General features: G+C 43.2%; 1 protein-coding gene and 1 long non-coding RNA gene across 3 annotated transcripts in view; one reads left to right on the forward strand and one right to left on the reverse strand.

Moving 5' to 3' along the window:
* Nucleotides 1-5,461, reverse strand: part of LOC115154727 (serine/threonine-protein kinase PAK 3) — a 57,446-nt gene extending 51,985 nt beyond the window's left edge. The window contains exon 1 of the mRNA XM_029701241.1: nt 5,257-5,461. The gene's annotated coding sequence lies outside the window, so the exon portion shown is untranslated. The remainder of the gene's footprint in view (nt 1-5,256) is intronic.
* On the forward strand, nt 2,752-8,859 carry LOC115154729 (uncharacterized). Of its 2 annotated transcripts, XR_003867932.1 has the most exons (4): nt 2,752-2,922; nt 3,476-3,577; nt 5,919-6,002; nt 8,484-8,859. It is a non-coding gene; the product is annotated as an uncharacterized LOC115154729 (long non-coding RNA). The 2 variants fall into 2 exon arrangements; XR_003867931.1 differs by having other exon boundaries at nt 2,752-3,577.
* The last annotated feature ends 201 nt before the right edge of the window (nt 8,860-9,060 follow it).

Here is a 9,060-nt window from a genome sequence, read left to right on the forward strand (position 1 = left end):
CCACTGGAGCACAGCACACTATACTACACCACTGGGGCACAGCACACTGTACTACACCACTGGAGCACAGCACACTATACTACACCACTGGAGCACAGCACACTATACTACAACACTGGAGCACAGCACACTATACTACAACACTGGAGCACAGCACACTATACTACACAACTGGAGCACAGCACACTTCTTAAGACTAGGCCATTTCACTACTACACTCTGCCCAAAGCGCTACTAACCTACTCCACTCTGGCAGAGCACTTTGCCCACTGCCCAACAGTCGTCAGCACCAGAGTGTTATAAGGCTTTACGTTACTATCCTAAGCAGACGGTTGTAGGCCTATTTGTATGTAATATCACATTTCAGATGGCCAGCTGACAGGCAGCAGGCAGAGACAAGGCGCTGGGTCTTCTGGAGCTTTTGTTAGCAGTTGGCTGAGGTGATGTAAGAGAAGCCCCATGTGTTGGGTTACATTCACCGACCAACCCCCATACTGTCCTGTCCTGAGGTAGCACAGCAAACTGAACACAGCGCTATACAGCACACACACACACACAACACAACCCTGATTGGACAAGCAGCCAGGCCACAGCCAACCAGTAGGCTAGGTCGGACAAGCCTGTTTGTTTATGAATAGACTAGTGCAGGCTAATATACACACGGCTCTTATTCTGATCTCATCTCTTATTTCACTCGTATAACTGACCTAAAAAATTTGATATGTTCTGATCTAAATCTGGTTGCCTCTGTTGGTCTGAGAGACTACTGAATTAATTGTGTCTTAAGTCACGAGGAGCATACAGTACGTGGTTAATGTGTTCAGTCAGGCCTGGAGGTGTGAGGGGTCAATGAGGGTGAGACACATTGAGCTGCACGGGGGAAGTGAAGTGAACAGCCAGTCTCCTCTCTTCTGCCTCCAGGAGGTTAACCACCACCATTCTTGTCCTGCCACCTCCTCATCCAATCACAGGTGTCCTGCAACCTCCTTATCCAATCACAGGTGTTGCATCCTGAGCCAGAGAGTGGACCTTTTTGTACAGCTGCAACACTGGGCCTTGTTATTCTAGTGTCAGGAGAAGTTGTGTTTATTTGGATGGAGATAGTCACTGCTGCTCAGTGATCACTAGCCTGGGCTTGAGCACAAAGCAGAAACTGTCAGTGGACTCCTCTACACCCAGCTCCTCATCAAGCCCCCGTTTACACAGCCTCCCTCCTGTGGGGATAAGCCTCAGCAGCACCACGCACAGTCCTACTCTTCAATAATGACAGCCCTCTCTGTCACACACTTGCACACACACACACAAATTCTCCCCTCATCACTGTTTGTCCTTCTACTCTGCAAAGGAAAGCCAGTCAAACAAATTATTATTAGCCATGGCTTTTGGATTTATTCACACTAGGGTAAAATATAAAGCATTGACATACTAGAGCTTGTGAAACGTTCCATGTCATTTCATGGAGGACTGGCTTGAATTGTGAGGAGGACCATACCATTTATTTTCATAATGAGACAAATCTATTGTTTTTCTAACCAAGGTTGCAAAGGAAATGTGATCTATTTAATAAAGACAAGAGACCAGCACAATGGATCAAATATTGTGACGGTATAGCAGGAACAGATGCATTTAGTGGCCAATACCTGGTACGTTCACACTATATGGCAAATAATGCAAGCAACAAAACATCACCAGATTCACAAGGAATACATGACATAGTATGGAGAAGCAATACTCCAAGCCACAGCTTCATACTGCTTGTCAAATATAGAGAACTGATACTGTATACTGGTTGTTGGGGTGGGATTGGCATGGGGTGTTAGGGGTAAGTGGGTGGCTTTTGACATTTTTTTTGGGGGGGGGATTCCTCATGTCTTACTCATTGGTAGGAAGAAGTTTAGTCCAAATAGGATGTTGGGTACTATATTTATTGAATATTATCTGAATCCTATAAATTAAAAACGGCCAATTTGGGTGCAATCAATAAGCTTAATTTGTCAGAGATCCAATTATATTTCAACAAAATAAGGTTTCAGGAATGCTAATTGTATTTGTTACTAACTACAGACACGATTTCAGAACAATTTATGATGGTGTGCACAGTTCCTAAGTAATTCCAATTCATTTTTATAACTCAAAGAAGAGTTATAAAAGTATAAGGTGCATTTTTGAGCTCTCCTAGCGGTGCCGTTGAGGAACTACAGCAAGCACACTTGCAGTTGTTCTGTTTGGAACACAGCACTACATCGCTGCCTTTACACAATTACTGTTGTTGTTTATTCAATCCAAAAACGGTCCATTATAAATCGCAATCTGGGTCAGATGGGCATAATTTGTAATCGTGTTCTATTGCCAACATGACTAGCTAAATTATAAAATATGATCTTACATGGTTAGGCTTTCACAAGGCAATTCAGAGAAGCAGATTGTAATTTTGGTGTGCATAGAATGGAGTCATAAGTGCATTCCGATGCTTGTTCCATGGCAAATTTTCATCACAATTGAACAAACATTGTCTCATTCTGGTCAGGACAACCTAGGGTATGATGCCATGTCATCTACATTAAACATAGTGATCATAAACGTTGACACTGTATTACATATGAAAATGTGAAGTGCTCATTTAGACTCGCGGGTGTTTGGCTCGCTTGTATGACATCAAAGCGGCATTTATTATAATCATCAACGTCTCATCTTTCAAAATACAAATACATATGTAATTTACAGCATTTCCCTGGGATCAGACACTGGGAGTTTCTCAAAATACATACTACTGGGGTCTGAGCACACAAATTGGAGCACGGGAGGGTCAGAGTACGAGTCCAAATCAAAGTATGCGAACGTGTTCTCCATTTGTACATATTTTTAAGCATGCATCAACAAAAGCTTTACTGGAAAGTATGCACGGACAAATGACGCAACCAGGTAAAAAGATTTACGCTACATTTCTTCGAATTCAATGGTAGCCAATATTTGAGCTGAACCGAGAGAAAATAAACTTTGACTTCGGAATTAAATGATTCTCATTCACATGTCATAGGTTGCCTGACTACAATATTTTATCTTGATACGGTAATAAATACATCCTGTGTTAATTTCGGCATGTTTACCTGCCTACAATACGCACTGTAGTGAGCGTAGATCGCAAGCCATAGTAAGTCAATAGGGCTAACTGGCTAGCTTTGACAGTTAGCTAGCTAGCTACCCATGAAGAATTGACATTTACCTTGCATAACATTAGTTTTAGGTCATTTTAGCCTGTTTAACTAGCAAGCTAGCTAGAAGTTTACGATTCACATATAGCTAGCTGAAAATTATTCTGTGAAACGTTTGCTTTGTGCATATTTTGTTTCGTCTCTATTGTTGCCATTGTCCAGGCTGGAAGAAGGTTCTGTGAATGGGAGCTGCAGAGTGAGATAATACAGTAGGGAGAATACGAGTGCTTCTCAAATGTATTGTTTTATGCGTTCTCCACAAGAGAACGTCCTCGGAGAATGCATCAGGAGCATAAGCGTGTGGAGCACGGTAGCATGCAAACTGAGAAACACCCTGTGACTCCAGACCAACACTACAGTGGAAGGTGTGGATACAGACACACACACACAACCTCTCTGAAGGACTATTACACAGCCTCCCCTCCGGTCTGTTCTCCCTCTGTCACACACCAACAACACTGTCTGTCTGTCTGTCTGTCTGTCTGTCTGTCACCCAGCAACCACCTAAGGACAACTGTAACAAGAGGTCTTCAGTTTCCCTAGACAATACTGTAGATAAATAGCTGGTATAATCATAGTGTTTATATGCCTCTACATGAATAGGTTAAAGAAAACAGAGGGAATTAGAATGGCCTGCTGGATCTATGTTTACTTGCGGTGAGAGAACTTGCACCTTTCACACACACAAAAAAAGAAGAGCTCCTCTTAATAGCTGAAGTGGTTCCTCATTTTATGGGCCATGCTGATAGCAACAATGAGGGTATGTGAGGGCTAGAGGCTGTGCTAGTTCTGTGTCATTGTTGTCAGTGAGGAGCAGAGAGAGATGGAGCAGGTGTTCGGGTGGATATTGAATAGATGTAACACTCCTGATGTCTGCATCATCACTACAGCCCAACACATTAGCACCCATTCCCACATCCTCCTCTTCCTCACTCCACCGTCACCCAGATGCCTTCCCAGCATCCTTTTTTTAAAAGAGAACAGCTTTCCCATAAGGTTGTGCTTCACACAAACATGGGGATGACTGTGCGTCCAGGAAGAGGTGGAATCTCTCACCCGTCCTCTCAGCCCTACTCTATCTTGCCCTGACACCAGCATGTAAATGAACAGCAGCCGATTGTGATGGATAGAATGGATAGATGACTGACTGACCCAATCCCACTCCCTCCCTCACTGAGGCAGGATCGCTGAGTTCCCACAGGAGCAGCCCCCCGCCCCCATCCCCATCGCTGTCAGGTGACCAGACGCTGTATATCTCCCTGTGTCACCACAGCCGGCAGGGCCGCCATGAAAGAACTCCACACATACATGTTTAAACCAGGAGACAGACAGAGCCTCGTCACACACAGCTCTCTGTGTCTATGTGTGGAGAGAGGAAAAAAATCAATCATCTCAAAAAAATCGCTCTCTAAAACAGTGGGCCCAGAGGCCCAGAGATAACAAAGGGCCATCCCTTTGCACATAATAACCATCCATCACTCCCCATCCCCATCCACAGCATCTACTGCTCAGATCCATCCGCGAGCTTCGCACAGCTTCGCAAAGCCTCGAACAGCCTTGCACCTTAGCACCCAAAATAGCATTTCCTCTTTTTGTTACCGTGTTACCACTGCAGCTGCTGCTTTGCTACAGGGCTGGCACACACACACACACACACACACACACACACACACACACACACACACACACACACACGGCTCTAACAAACGCCACCGATTCAGGCTCTCACATCAACAAAGATGCTTTTTTGGAAACACAAGGGTGGGGGGGTCCATAAAAACCAGGAGAGTAGGGAGGGGATGGCGGGTTGATAACATTGAGCTGGCCAGTAATGGCATTGAAAGCCAATCCACACAGATGCAGGCATCCATTTCCTCTCTCTCTGTGATAAGACACAACGTAGATAAACACAGCTGCCTTCTCCTCCTCCTCCTCTCCAGCAAGGCAGAATGCAGGGATAAGGCTAGAAAGCACCCCCCCACATGCACAGTCCACCTCCCTCTCATATCCACATATCCTATCGCATACACAGACAAGGGATTACCTGAAATATGTCTTGACATTCTCTTGTTCGGTGTGTCGCCTTTGGATCCAGTGTTCTGGTAGGTTCATCCTTAACTGTATAGTCCTATTGACAGTTCACAGGCAGGATTGCCATTCTCTTGTCAGACCGGTTCCTGACCCTAAACTCAGGCTTGTTCGGCAGGCTGGATGCTTCACTGGCTGCTCACTGTTCCCTAGCTCATGATGTCATCCGCCTTGCTCAGTCCATTGGCTGGGAGGTGGCATATTAATGAAGGCAGCAGCTCTGGGGGAGGAGACAGAGAGAGAGAGAGGCAGACACAGTTGGTATTTTGTTTCATAGACCAAACTAGCTCAGCGAGAGACAGGAGGAAGGGTGGATTATATTTCTACATCTATCTCTTTTTATCTACCACTCTCAAGTCTGAATGTCTAAAACATATTCCTCCTAATTTTGCTAGTTATAACTTTATTTACATGTGCTACTTCCCAGAGGTGTGCACATTACATATAGACATACAGTAACAATACCTGTATACCTTCACAATTATTTCTGTGTTATTTCTTACAAGAATTAGACCTACATCGATTAACACTCAGTTGGAAATAGTTTCACAATACCAGGTTTCATTTAAATGCTATCAATATCATGCTGCATAAATGTGTTGACTATTTGATTTACAGTTCCCTCACAGTTCCTGGACCCTGCCAGTCTTACGGTCTATAACCATAGTGGACTGTAGTTGTCCCCCAGACAGAGGAAGGCAGGTAATGTAGACTGTGCTTTCTCTCTTTGCAGCCTCACCAGTCTGATAGATGCTATTTATCAATTCAATTCAATGTGCTTTATTGGCATGGGAAACATATGTTAACATTGCCAAAGCAAGTGAAGCAGGTAATAATTACATAATAATTAGGTAGATAATCATTTCTCTCTCTCTGACTTCCTGGATGGGCGGTGATGACAAACCACAGACTCACTCCATTTGCCCTAATTTGCCTATGATGTCATCTTTTTCCCCTTGCTCACCTGTGATTGGCTGGCTGGCTCAGCATCTGCTCAGATCTCAAGGCTAGTGCTTCTTGCTGGAGGTGGAGACCTATCCCAGGCACTCTGAATCACAGCTGGTTGTCGTGACAACCCGTGTAATGTCGATTCCTCATTGAAGAATAATATGGCTGTTCTGTGACAGTGTTCACTCAAATGGAGGACAGAGCCCTTGAGGAGGATCCCTCTTCAATCTGACGCCTTATGGAAACCTCCTCTAGAATAATATGGCTGTTCTGTGACAGTGTTCACTCAAATGGAGGACAGAGCCCTTGAGGAGGACCCCTCTTCCTTCTGATGCCTTATGGAAACCTCCTCCAGTGTGACATAATAGAACATATCTCCATGATGGCCTTATCATTTATATTGATCATTGTGGGCGTGGAGGAGAAATGAGGATTTTGTGAAATCAGAATCCCAGAAAGTATGGTTTTAATTATATGAATGAAGAACATTTTGAGGATTTATTCTACAAAACAACAACAGCATGGGCTGAGGTTTATGTTTGGCATCACATGATTGGAATATAACTGACATCACACATAAGCTGCAGCAGACTAAATCCATACCTACAAAAATGGATTCTAAATATAGATGTTGAGAAGGAAATGTATTTTCAAAGTCTGCTTTTTTTCTATGGCCTTGGCGATTGATTTACGTAGACAATTAAGTCAACTAGCTGAGAGCTTTCTTTGGAGAATAAGCCCAATCATCCTGACAACAATGAGATACATAGACATAGTGAAAACGCCGGTGACATCATTTGCATCGCTTATATCCTGGTTAGGTTGCTACCTAATAATAAACTAACTGACTAGGTTCTGTTTTACAACGAGCTACAGTATTTCAAAAGACTAAAAACAGAGCTGATTCATCTAAGCAGCAGAGAGAAAATTCCAGACCCCATGTTTGATTTATATTTAACAGTAACATCCAGACACTTATTTTAGTGCACTGATGCAGAGAGATGAAGGGGATTTAGTCTGTCTCCGTACAGTCTCAACGAAGGTTATTTTAAAACGATCAAACTAAAACTACACAACTGAAACTCCCATCCACTATGCATTTTTGTTCATACGTATACAGTTGCGACAGGGGTTACTGATGTGAACTGTACCGCCCTTGTGAATTATAATAACATTATACAATCATTCAATCCAACTCCCAGAGAAATGACACTGAGACACAGCAAAACTTACTTTCATTAGGGTATATGCAGGACTCCCACTCCATTGGTTGTGCCTGACACCAAAGTAATGGTTGTCTCATTGATTCAATTATTAAGCTCTCATCACCCTCTATCCACACGGTCACCTCCTATAGCCAGCTGTAACCAAACCCAGCACTGCCTCTGTAGTAATCAGACAGACAGACAGACAGACAGACAGACAGACAGTGAGTGAGTGAGTGAGTGAGTGAGTGAGTGAGTGAGTGAGTGAGTGAGTGAGTGAGTGAGTGAGTGAGTGAGTGAGTGAGTGAGTGAGTGAGTGAGTGAGTGAGTGAGTGAGTGAGTGAGTGAGTGAGTGAGTGAGTGAGTGCGTGCGTGCGTGCGTGCGTGCGTGCGTGCGTGCATTACAATTATCTTGACCAAAACCGTTTTTCCAAAAAGTGAGATGTGGTTAACTGACTTACGGTCTAAGAGAGGGTTAAGTCTATAGGGGAAAGAGTATGGTATGAGGAGTTGGGTACCTTTGAGAGATGGCTGGTGACGAGACAGTTCCCAGCTTGATTCCATGAAAGACAACACAGGTGTTTTTCAGCAGCAGACAGCATGGAGACAAAATAAGAGTTTTTCCTGATGAAATAAGACTATAACAAGAATAAATTGTTTATATCGTGCTCTGGGGAATGTTTTTGCTACCAGAAAATAAGTGCTAAAACTATTTCTAAGTATCATGGGGCTAAAACTCACTGTGCACAAAATGAGTACTCTTCTTTACTCTAACAGTGAAAACATGGCACATTACAGAGAATGAGACCACTACACTGACAGCTAATTATCAGCACATCACACCATCTCCCCTGGTGCTGGGAAAGACAGTCACCCAAATATGCAGCATATAACACCATTACACAAAAAAACAAACACATGCATTTTATATTTCTTAGTTGTGTATGATACATTCTGTATTGCTCACATCACATTTATCTGAGATGTCGTGACTCAAACCAAACCAATTTCCTCTTCCCATCTTTGACAGGAGTGACCGAATGTGAGACTAAAGAGAATTGGGTGACCTTCAGCAAGACTGATGACCTCCTCAAAGCACTGTGTGTTACAGATGGACACACACTGAATCAAGTCTTCCTCCACTCCTCCACAGACTCAGCCCTTTCACCTGATTTCCCACTATGACTAAACGATTCCAATACAGCTCTGATCTAACTGATTCAGCATTATTCTGCCAAATAAACAGAATGTACAAAACATGACAAACAAAGACTGACCAGGTGAATCCAGGTGAAAGCTATGATCCTTTTTTGGGGTATTTGGTATTTTATTAGGATCCCCATTAACTGTTGCAAAAGCAGCAGATACTCTTCCTGGGATCCACATGAAACATGAACCATAATATAGAATGACATAATACAGAACATTAATAGACAACAGCTCAAGGACAGAGCTACATACCATTTTTTAATTACAAAAAAGGCACACGTAGCCTACATATCAATACATACACACAAACTATCTAGGTCAAAAAGAGGAGAGGCGTTGTGCCGTGAGGTATTGCTTTATCTGTTTTTTTAAACCAGGTTTGCTGTTCACTTGAGCAA

The sequence above is a fragment of the Salmo trutta genome, chromosome 19 (assembly GCF_901001165.1).
Source record: "Salmo trutta chromosome 19, fSalTru1.1, whole genome shotgun sequence".
Lineage (NCBI taxonomy): Eukaryota > Metazoa > Chordata > Actinopteri > Salmoniformes > Salmonidae > Salmo > Salmo trutta.